Source organism: Alligator mississippiensis, chromosome 6 (assembly GCF_030867095.1).
Source record: "Alligator mississippiensis isolate rAllMis1 chromosome 6, rAllMis1, whole genome shotgun sequence".
Lineage (NCBI taxonomy): Eukaryota > Metazoa > Chordata > Crocodylia > Alligatoridae > Alligator > Alligator mississippiensis.
Genome location: NC_081829.1, coordinates 91,948,381 through 91,960,862, shown reverse-complemented (window position 1 = coordinate 91,960,862; position 12,482 = coordinate 91,948,381).

Here is a 12,482-nt window from a genome sequence, read left to right as displayed (position 1 = left end):
CACATGGCATGAAAGCCAACAGCCATGATGGAGAAGTGTCTCACAGCTATTCACTCAGGACTCGTGGTAGAGGTGATTTTTTTTTATTAGCCCAAGCAGATTTGTGCAAAAAGAAAAAAGTCTTCGATTGCAAGCTTTGGGCACAAACACCCTTCATCAAGCATCAGAGAAAAGCTATTCAGAATTATTTCAGAAAAACGTCTGCTGAGATACAGAACAGATTTTTCCTGCCTTTATTTTTTCAGGGTATCTGCAAACTTTTTCCCTATTGTTCCTCCCAAAAGCATCCTTACTCTCACTGCCGAAAGCTACTGAAATAGGCACTGATCCTACAAACACTCAAGCGCGTGCCTAACCAAGCACACGACTAGTCCTACCCAAATCGGTGGCTGCAATCTATGCTTAAAGTCATTCCCAGGTATATTTGAAAGACCAAAACTCAGGCAGCCTGATGTCCCCCTCTCCTTCACATCATGACTGCAGTCAAACTCTCCAGAATCCAAAGATCCCTGACCTGACCCATAACAATTGAGATGAACTAGTGAGGGACTAAGGAATAATTGGAAACACAAGAATGGTCAGGAGGATACTCGTTCTTCCAGTCTTTCCCCTTGCTTCTGCAGCAGGAAGTATGTGCCTTAAACACATGTGGACATGCTCTTAGATGAAGAGTTTGCAAGAGAAATACTTTGTTCTCTAGCGCCCCATAAAACTCCGAACCCAGTTTTTAGTTAGTAGCCAATAAACTACCCCTCAAAGCAGAACAGTACAGCATATTTTAGGACAATGTCTTATTAGTATGAGATCAATCTCTGTTCTCATAAGCATATCATCACGAGTACTAATGAAATCCTATGCCATCCATTTCAAACATGGTTGCCTAAAATTAACACTTTTCACAGTTTGACAGGACTCAATACCCTGGGTCATGGAAACCCCACAGCAATGGATAAAGACAGGAATTTAGGTCCTAGAAGGCAATAATGTATTCCATCCAGGAAGAGCACACACCAACTGCTGAAACTTCATTAGCCTGACGAAGGGTTTTTGAACCTGAAAGCTTGCTTAATAATTGTTTTCCAACTATTTAAGTTGGTCTAATAAAAGATATCAGATTCACCCAAAGAACCTTGTCTGCCTTTTGATGCCCTGTACTTTTTTTTTGCTTTTGTCTTCAGAACGTGCCTTTTGCAGAAATATTGCTCATAAAAAGTAAAGGGTGAAAAAAGGGGTCTTCCCAAGGGTAAATGTTAAGTTTAAACCACCTCCAGGCACACTTTAAGTGACTCGTTAAATAGCCTTGTTTGCTCTGAAACTCTACAATGAAATTGGATCACCTCTCTTTCGGTTACCCCAGGGCTACATTCAGTTCTGTTTTTCCAAGAGGCTGTGCAAATATTGACGACGAGATCTATGCTCACTCATTACTGCTATTGCTTTTACACTTACCTATGCATCCCCGTTTGGCACCCGTACCGTTCTGAATGTCTAATGTTTGTCCAAGTCTTTGTTGTGACTGACTGCCTTCCCTTCAGCTGGCTTTGGACTTGCTCCTGCCCTCATGTAGGGCCTGATTCAAAGCTAGCTGAAGTTAGCAAACTTCTCACAGCCTTCAATGAGCGGTGGAGAAAATTCATGAGCCATCATGGCTCCATGAGGCTTGAGAGGAAGTACTCTTGTACTGACGCAAAGGTCAAATTTGGCCCAGGATGTTGGGGATGAAAGGGACTTTTGAGATCATTTTATATCTGCCCACGTTAGCACAGAGCTGTTCTCTGCAGCCTATTCTTTAATGCTTTCAAGGATGGACGTGATGGGGCTTCCACCACTTCCTTGGAGACCATACTCTACAATCTGCAAAGCCTCACAGGCAGGGGTGGAGCCAGGATTTTATTAAAGGGGGTGTGGGAGCAGCGATGAAGGCTGCAGGGGTGGCTGCACCCCTGCCACTTCCTTCCTCCATCAGGGAGGGCAGACCATCCCACAGGACCACCAAGCAGGGGCTATTTTTTAAGGCCCTCGGTCGGGTAAATATCTTCCCTCCCACACCCAGTCCCCTGCTCGCTTCCCCTCCATGCTCAGCGGCACGCCCCTGCCCCTCCCAGGTCTCCTCCCCTCCTATTGCCTCCATTGCGGTCACTGGGCAGCACTGCATGGCATCGCTCCATTGCTGTTCCCCAGGGTGGAGTGGGGGACAAGGCTCCAGAGCCACTCCTGCCCAACTCACTGGTAGCAGCAGACATGCTCTCCCTCCCTGAGCTTGCTCATGGGCTGCAAGGACCATGGGGGGGATGGGGCAGAGAGGAGAAACCTGCCTGCTGCCACTGTCCCTAGCTGTACCCAGCTCCCTGCAGAGCAGAAGCGGTTCTGATGCTGTCCCGAGGCAGCTGGGAACAGCAGCAGCGCCGCGCACGGTAGGGGAGAGGAGATGCTGCTGAGCGTGGAAAGGAAGAGTAGGACGATACCTACCTACTTTGGGGACTTAAAAAAAGTCCTGACAGCTGCTCCCATGGGGTTGACTGAAAGGCGGGGGGTGCATCCATGGTCCGGCACCCCCTGGATCCACCCCTGCTCACAGGTGGCATTATCCTTTGCACAGGTTATTTTAATTACTCCCAATTAAGGATGCAGTGGCTGGAAGGGGTCTTCTAGCTCCCCATTTGTCAAAGGGATCTGCAATATCATCTGCTCTGACTCCGCTCATGTACCACAGCCACAGGGGAAGAATTAGACAGGAGTAGCTAGTTTTTGATTTTAAAAAAGTCAAATCGTCCATGCCCCGCACCCCCTCTCTAGCAAAACCTACCCTAAACTGCGCCAGATGAAGAGCAGGGGAGAGAACGGGTCTTTGCAATGGCAGGGAATTTGTTAAGCTAATATATGCCCTGACCATTATACCTTAAAATATCTTACTTTCATAACAGAACGTACCTGTTGTGTTGCATCCATCAGTCAGTCTACAAGGTGCACCTCTACCCTGCCTTCTGCCAGACCTCAGCCTAACACGGCCTTTCTCTTTCCTTCAAAGACTTCAAGTGGGGAACCATCTCTCTTTCTTATTTTCCTAAACCTCGTGCACACGGTTTTCTTAAGGTTCCCTCCTAAATAAACCTATCTGGCTCTTTCAACATTTTCATGTTCCCTTCTTTGTGCTGAACATTTTTTCCTGGTCCTGTAGCGCTCAGACGTATCTGCATGTGATCAAATGTGGGACATATTCAGCTTAGTCTCTAAAGTGTAGCCCAGTCTATAACAGTGATGTCCCAGACAATATTGTCCACCAAAGTCTGGCTCTCACTTGGGCAATGAATGAGTCGTGACATGTTTGGATTTGAAGCTGGAAAGAAAAATACAATTCAGATCAACTTTATTTTTCTACTTCCTGCTGGCGCCAAACAAGTTCAAGACTTTTTATGCCGTGCACTAACTCAGACTGGAAAGCCTTGCGGTGTGTCAATAGCATACATTTCTTAGGTCATTGCAGCCCAAGTTATGTTCCATCAGCCCCAAATTAAATTGTCCTCATTACAATCTTGAGCAAAGAAGAGTTGTGCAAAATATACAACGCGTGTGTTTGTGCCGGGCAGGAGGTGGCTTGTGTCTCCGTGAAAGGGAGTGGCAAAGGGGCCAGCTTCCCGATACTACTTGTATTCAGACCCTCCTAGCGGGTCTTCACACTTTTGAATATTACTGCGTGCATTTTTACACTAGTAGGTTAGGGTGCAACATCCTCTCTCACAGCTGTGGTTGAGGGAGGTGTAAAATCATCTCTTCGTGGAAGGACCCAGGTTGATCAGAAATTAGAGAATATCATTTTTTGTCATAGAGGGGATAGTATTTTTTTTTTTTAAGTCACATCTTCATTTTACCATAAAAATAAATTTGCTGCTGGGGACAGTGGCTAAACTAAGACTCTCAGGGTGCCTGCAGACATGCAGGGAGGCCGTAATTACAGCACATTGGAGCAGGCTCAACGAATCGAGTCTGCTGGAGAGTGCTAATTAGCAACACTCCGGCAGCCTCCGCATCTCATGCATCAGTGGCCCTGCGCTTCAAAATGATGGCAGGGGCGCTTTAAGTAAAGCTCGTTCGATGGCCTTTAATTAAAGCACCCCTCACCATTTTGAAGTGCGGGGATGCTAGTACACGAGACGCTATGGCGCTTTAATTAGAGCGGCTCTCTGAGCGGGTGTAAAAACGCCCTCGGAAACTAAATGCCATGTCCTAGAGTCTAGACCTCATTCTGGCCTCTTGGACACAAATAACAGTGCTACAGACCCCCCTTGATTGCTTCCCCTGGTTTTGCCCCCACATCAGGTCCTTGGGAACAAAGACTACGTCAGCTGCATCCTCGTGGAAACCGGGTCCAACACAGGTGGCCCCAACACCAGGTTTCTCCACGTAACCCTCCCTCCTACCCTCTCCCCGCCGGCGTCAACCCTGCGGTGGAAGGACTGCTTTCCAAAGGGGAGGGTTACTGTTGTCCACTCAGTCCTGGTATCTCTCACCTGATTTTCCCAATGGCAGCGATAATGCTTATGTCACATGAACATTTAACCGTGGGGAAATGAACGGGGGGGCATGCCGGTACATCCTACAAGGCCTTGACATAGCTCCTCCAGCCAATCCTGACATTGCCCAGAATCATATAGTAAAAAACTCTTTTGAGTAAACCCAAAGCCATCCAGGCCCTTCAGGGCTCAGTTTTTTGTAGAGCAAGTGTCGGTAAATGCCAGTGACACGTGGTTTGCTGTATAACAGCATCTGAGACTTCTCATTCGGGAGCGGGAGCTGCAATCCAACTAGTTTCCCCAGAGACAACCAGTATTTCCCTGACTAGACGCTTCTCTTGTTCCAGGAAGTGAGTGGGTGTCTGCGAGGGCCAAGTCTACGGGAGAGGTGCCAGAGGGAGCTGAGAAGCAGCGAGGCTACTGTTTGGGGTCGGCAGTGTTTGGAGGTGGGAGATAGCCAGCTCTTCGTTAGAAAGAAAGGTCCTATTGAAGACCAATGAGAACGAACCCTGGGTCTCTAAAAGGTTTTATGGCCTTGCTGCCCCCTTTGAGATCTTACGGCCAGCCTGAGAAACACTCACTGGAGACCAGGGATCAGAAATTTCTCTCCCTTCTGCCACGCTGGCCCCGGTGCAATGTCATCCTTTTCCATGCAGTGATTTCTGACTTGCACCAATGCAAAGCCTAACACGAACAAACACCAGAGCTGTTTTCCTGCCCACCGCCGTCTTGGCCTTTTACACATTCCAGCGATGCTTCACATTCCCTCCAAGGTTAAAAACCACGGTTGGGGGATGGGAGGGAGGCGGGACAGGGAATTAGTAATGACCCTCTAAGGACAATGGGGCTAGATACACATCCTCTTGACCAGCTTTTTTTTGGCTTCCCATGCTTTCACACGTGCTTTCTTGGCAGTCTGGTCCAAGCCATTCCTTGTGAGATCAGTGTAGATCCTCTACAGATAGCACCTCCTTCCGGCAGGTGTGTGAAACACGGGCAGAGCACTGGGTTTCCACTTCTGGTCATTCTGGGGACAGTACTCCAGGTGCACAACTGGGGTACTGTTGTGGATGGGTACAAACGGTTCAGGAAGGACAGGCAGGGTTGAGGAGGAGGAGTTGCACTGTGTGGAAAAGAGCTCAGAGCTCTCGTATGAAACTGGAAACAGGCCTGCTGAAAGTCTCTGAGTTAAGGTTAGAGGAGAAAGCAACAAGGGTGATGCCGTGGTGGGGTCTGCTATAGACCACCAGACCAGGAGGATGAGGTGGATGAAGCTTTCTTCAGACAACTAGCAGAAAGTTTCCAAATCACAGGCCCTGGTTCTCATAGGGGACTTCAATCACCTTGACATGTGTTGGGAAGGCCATACAGCAGTGCGCAGGCAATCCAGGAAGATTTTGGAGAGTGCTGGGGACAACTTCCTGGTGCAAGTGTTGGAGATACATCGCCCTACGGGGACGTTGTTACTGCGCCATGCTTTAGTACTATCAAAAGGAAGTACTAAAGTAACTGCCCAGATTGCACTGTGCACATGGCACACAGTTATTTTTTGCCTCTACTTTGCCATAGCAGTGTACTACAATGGGGGAAATGCACTGCTACGGCAAAGTAGCTGCCGGTCACGTGTAGACCCACCTGATCCCTACATCGTGTAGCAATGCACTAGGGTGATGTAGCACATCGCTGCAGTGATGTAGGGTGACATGTAGATGTGCCCATCAACCAGGGGTTGTGCTTTTCTTGACCTGCTGCTCACAAACAAGGAAGAATTGGTGGGAGATGTAGTAGTGGATGGCAATTTGGGCAGCAGTGACCGCAAGATGATCAAGTTCAGGATCCTAAGGAAAGGAAGGATGGACAGCAGCAGAGTAAGGCCCCTGGATTTCAGAAAAGCAGATTTTGACTCCTGCAGGGAACTGATGGGCAGGATCCCTGGGAAGCCCAGTCTGAAGGGGAAGGAGTCCAGAATAGCTGGCTGTATTAAAAAAAAAACAAAAACCTTACTGAGGGCACAGGACCAAACCATCCCAATTTGCATGAAAACTAGCAAATGTTGCAGGTGACCAGCTTGGCTTAGCAGAGAACTGTTCAATGAGTTTAAACACAAAAAGGAAGCTTACAAGAAGTGGAAGCTTGGACAGACAACTCGGGAGGAGTGTACGAGCATTGCTCGGACTTGCAGGGAAGTCAGGAAGGCAACTGGGGTTGTAGCTAGCAAAGGACATGAAGGGGAACAAGAAGGGTTTCTACAAGTATGTCAGCAACAGGAGGAAGGTCAGGGAAAGTGTGGGTCCCTTACCGACTGGGGGAGGCAACCTAGTGACCGAGGATGCAGATGAGGCTGAAGTGCTCAATGCCCTTCTCACCTCAGTCTTCGCAGGCAAGGTCAGCTCCCAGACTACTGCACTGGGCAGCACAGTTTGGGAGGGAGGTGAGCAACCCTCAGTGGTGAAAGAACAGCTTTAGGGACTATTTTGAAAATCTTGATGCGTACAAGTCCATGACACTGGGCAGGATGCACCCAAAGGTGCTGAGGGAGTTGGCTGATGTGACTGCAGAGCTGCTGCCCACCCCCCCCCCTGCGATGGGGGGAGGCCTTGGATGATTGAAAGGGGGCAAATACAGTGCCCATCTTTAAGAAAGGGAAGAAGGAGGATCCAGGGAACTACAGACCAGTCAGCCTCACTTCAGTCCCTGGAAAAAGCTTGGAGCAGATCCTCAAGGAATCCATTTCTAGGCACTTGGAAGTGATCAGGAACAGCCAGCATGGATTCAGCGAGGGAAAGTCATGCCCGACCAACCTGATGGCCTTCTTTGATGAGGTGACTGGCTCTGTGGATGCGGGGAGAGCGGTGGATGCGGTGTACCTTGATATTAGCAAGGCTTTTGATGCGGTTTTCCACGACATTCTCACAAGCAAGCGAAGGAAGCATGTGCTGGATGAATGGACTGCCAGACGGATAGAAAATTGGCTGCATCATCAGGTTCAATGGGTAGTAATCAATGGCTCAATGTCTAGTTGGCAGCCAGTATCAAGTGGAGTGCCCCAGGGGTTAGTCCTGGGGCCGGTTTTGTTCAATATCTACATTAACAATCTGGAAGATGGGATGGAGTGCACCCGCAGCAAGTTTGTGGATGACAGTAAGCTGGGGGAATACACTAGATACACTGGAGGGCAGGGCTAGGATTCAGAGCGACCTAGACAAATTGATTGGAGCATTGGGCCAAAAGAAATCTCATGAAGTTCAACAAAGACAAGTGCAAAGTCCTGCACTTAGGACGGAACAACCCCACGCACCGGTGCAGGCTGGGGCTGACTGGCTGGGCAGCAGCTCTGCAGAAAAGGCCCTGGGGTTACAGTGGACAATAAGCTGAATATGAGCCAACAGTGTGCCCTTGTTGCCAAGAAGGCATCCTGGGCTGCATTACTAGGAGGTTTGCCAGTAGGTTGGGGGAAGTAATTATTCCCCTCTATTCAGCGCTGGCGAGGCCACATCTGGAGTCCTGTGTTCAGTCTTGGGCCCCCACTACAGAAAGGATGTGGACAAGTTGGAGAGAGTCCAGCAGAGGGCTACAAAAATGGTAAGTGGGCTGGGACACATGATTAATGAGGAGAGATGGAGGGAACTGGACTTATTTAGTCTGCAGAAGAGAAGACTGAGGGGGGGGGTTTAATAGCAGCCTTCAACTACCTGAAGGATGGTTACAAAGAGGATGGAGCTGGGCTGTTCTCAGTGGTAGCAGGTGACAGAACAAGGAGCAATGGTCTCAAGTTGCAGCAAGGGAAGTTTAGGTTGGATATTAGGAAAAACTCTCTCCCTAGGAGGATGGTGAAGCACTGGAACAAGTTACCTAGAGCAGTGGTGGAAGCTCCATCCTTGGAGGTTTTTAAGGCCTGACTCCACAAAGCCCTGGCTGGGATGATCTAGTTAGGGTTGGTCCTGCTTTGTGCAGGGGGTTGGACTAGATGACCTCCTGAGGTCCCTTCCAACCCTAATTTTCTATGATGCTATGATCTTCCTCTCTTATACTGGTTTTCTACTAAAGCAGGAGAACCTTTTTGGCCAGGTGGCCAGTGGTCCTGATCTAGCTCCTGGAGCGGTCACAGTGGGACCCCATCCAGCCGTGTGGACTGGGGAATGATGGAGAGCAGCCCAGCCCCAACCCAGCCTCACAGGTGGAAAGGGGCTTGAGGCAGCCTCAGCACGGCCCTATGGTGGGGAGAGGGGAGTGAAGCAGCTTTGCTAGGGTCCAAACTAGCCTGCAGGTCAGGGAGGGAAAGGATGTGGGCCAACCCTGATCCAGCCTCAGGGGGAGTGAGGCATGGCCCAGCCCTGATCCAGCTGTGGGAGTGGGGAGGGAGTATGGCCCAGCCCCAGCCCACTGGGCAGGCTTTGGGGTCTGGCAGTGGAGGAGGGTGTCTGTATTAATAACCACTGCTCCCCCACTGCAAAGTTTCCTGACCCATGGGCTAGATACTATGGTGACATGGGCTGCATTTGGCCCACGGGCTGGAGGTTGAGTACTGCTGTACTAAAGCAATACCTGACCCAAACCCATGCCATAAGACACTGAGGACCAGATCCTACTCCACCTATTAGGACCTATGGTAAGTGGACATCTGGAGGGTGCCTATACACATGCATCGAGGGCATCTAAGGGTGCTTGTACACACGCATTGAGGCTGCTGGACCGTGGCATCACATGTATCAATGTCCCCACACTGAAAAAAGGCAGTGGGGGAGCTTTAGCAGCGCAGGGATGCTGATACGTGTGATGCTTCTGGTGCTTTAATTAGAGCAGGTCTCAGAGCCACTCCCATTAAAATGCCCCCTCCCAGGACACATGTATAAATGCCCTAAGTGAGATCTTTTTCCACCCCATTTCAGTCCCTGAAACTCCATTAATGCATCTCCTTCAGTAACATGCCACCGTTCTGGCCTGAAGAGAGAGTCACAGAAAAGCAGTGGACCCATAAGCATTGTTCACGGACTTGAATAAGGTAGAATAGGATCATACTTAGGTCCCTACTAGGTGGAATAGGATCTGACCTTCAGGTCTTATCTGCACACAAAGGTTGTATACTATACTATAGCAATATAATTAACTACTCCCTTTGGTGTGGATGCAATTACCAGTAGGAAAGTGCTTATAAAATATAACTTCCCTATTTTATAGTTGTACCAGTATATCATTAAGATCTCACATCCTACCTGACATAGTTAAACTATAAAAACTGACCCTGAACAGAAAATTGACATCCGCAGAGCATCCTCTAGACATTTTTTAGCACCACTCAAACCCTTATGCTGGGCAAAAGAAAAGTAATTTTATCAGCTAATGGGAAAACATTACATTTTGCCAAATTTCATTTTCATTGGGATGTTTTTCAATCCTTCTCCATCATCATCATGCTCACATATTACATAAACTGTGGTCTGATGTCAATTGTGAGCTCACAAAAGGATGTTTATTCTGGCATCTCCCCAAAGACAAGGTTTTCCAGCCCTTGGTTTTTCTTTAGACACAAACCATGTCGACCCAGCCAAAGTCAATAACCAAAGCACACTTCTGAGGTCAATGCTGCTTCAGTGAAAACAAGGAATCCACGGTCCATATAGAAAAGCATAAATCCAACAAAATTCATCCCAGTACATGTAAAAAAAAAAAAGGTAATTATGTAGCCACATCTCTTTTATGGCCCCCACATTTGCCATAAATATGGGACTGCAGAACCTGTCAGCGCCGACTGGAAATAACTTCTAGAGCAAAGCATCTCATCTGTGATAGCCAAATCGTGTATTTTTTGCTTCTTGCTGCATTAGTATTTAATTCTGGGTAAAAAAGTCAGCTTTGCTGAACAACAAAATAGTAGCTTCCATTTTCCACACAGAACAGGAACGATATTTTTCCTGCCGTCCCCAGCATCATTAAGTATTCCATTTAAATAGGCCAGCTTCACTATGCCTATTATGAAGTTATAGTGTAGCGCTCTGTTATGAGGGATGAGGCTGTTGTGTCCTACGGGGAGAAAAATCACTGTAATCCAACTTTCCTTTTGAAAAGGCCTAATGTATCCACATGAGATCTTCTGGCAGAGGCAACTGAGAGAATATAAATAGAAGCTTAAAAGAAATAAAAATGGAGGGGAACCCCTCTCCCCCGCTCCAACAAGGCTGAGTAGTTAAAATTCACAAGTTTAATAGAAAGATGGATGACTGGGAGACTGTTCTGTGACACAATTAAGACTTTATTTATTTGTATCCAACCAAATTTCTTGCAAAGGCTATTTCACACTGCCATGTGAGCTTGCTATTCTAACTAGCCCTCCAAAGGCACAGTAATGTATTGCACTGGCTGTGGGAAGCTAACCCGGCTCTGGGCATGTGGGTTGCAAGAACACACAGCATCTCCTCCAGCCTCCCCCACCACATAAAAGAAAAGAGCAAGGGCAATAGTGCATGTGGGTATCCGTGGCAGGAAGAAGTTTCTGCTTGGGGCAATGGCAAGTTCTCAACATTGATCTCGTCAAGACTCTGATTGTGCCTTCACTTGCATTGCACCTAAGTGCCTTCCAGTAATGCACTGAGCGACATGACTATCATCTGTCACATGCTACCCAACTTTCAGGGGGAAACATCACTCATTTATCACACAGGGTTTATTTGGGCTGGCATGCTTTCCTCCACAAACCGGGCACAGACAGGAATTATTTCTTCTAGGTAGAAAGGAGCGGGGATTTGCAGGTACCATCGCTGGTAGCTGTCTGCATGCACCTTCTGACTCAATGGGAAGGGAATGGCAGGATAGCTTTCATCCACATGGGATTAGTGTGGGCATGGCCAGTTATCATGGAATAAGCCCTGTGTTATAAATCCCTGCCCTCTTCTATCTTGCAGGGTACCTAGTTTCTATGCCCAGGCTCTCCGAATTACATCAGTTCCTTTGCCCAAATTTCATTAAACCAGTGGAAAAGGCTGTTAAGAGGCTTAATTTGGTCTCACTAGGTCAATTAGGAATAGGTTAAATGGGCATAGGCCAACTTTAAGGGACATGTCTACATTCAAGAACATGCAATGATTTGTAAAGTGGATAAATGGCACCACATTACGCCCCTGCATGGACAGTCTCATTTAAATGTCACCGTTTCATTTGTTTACTATCAAAGGAATGAAATTAAGTCTTTAGAGTGGCCGTACAAGGGTTGATGCAAGTAAATGCATCCACTACACCTATAGTTTCAAGTTGACGCCTATAGTTAATTTGGATCAATTGTCCAGAGTGGCTTTGAAGATCTCTCTGGGGGGTTTAAATAAGCCAAAGCAAATTTGTATGTAGACAAGGTCCAGGACAGACTCTGAGAAAGGACATGCAGGCCCTCAGGGGTCTGTCAGGCCAGGAGAAAGCAGAAGGCAGGGGCATAGAGAGTGCTGGCTGAGACACTGTAATTACATCAGAAGATAGGGAGATCAAAGGAGCGGGTCTGAGGAGGGTACAGATGTGTACTGGGGTCTCGCTCTCACCTGCATTCCAGTGCTAGGAGGCTCCAGCAATCAGCAAACCAACAGGCAGGCATGCACTACCTTCCTTATCACCAAATGGATCCTGGCTTCCTATTGTCTCAAGGGAGATTTTCTTCTTAAAGGCTGTGCTCAGCTAAAATGTCTTGAATGTTCATTTGATGCTTGAAATGGCCTCGTTAGAAATATATGGTCTCTGTAGGAATGCTGCTTGGGGCAACGTCCTCTCCTCTGAACTTTTAATAACAGCACTCAGCTCCAACTGGGTGCTTTTCAAGTGGAGACTCAAAGCATTATCCCCTGCTTTACAGATGGGGAAATTGAGTCAGATGGACTAGCTAGTCACATGGACTAGCTTATGGCAACCCAGCAGGCCAGCAGCCCAACCAGGGATAAAACACAACTCTCCCTAATTCAATCTACCACCTTGCATTGAACTTCTGTACTGGCC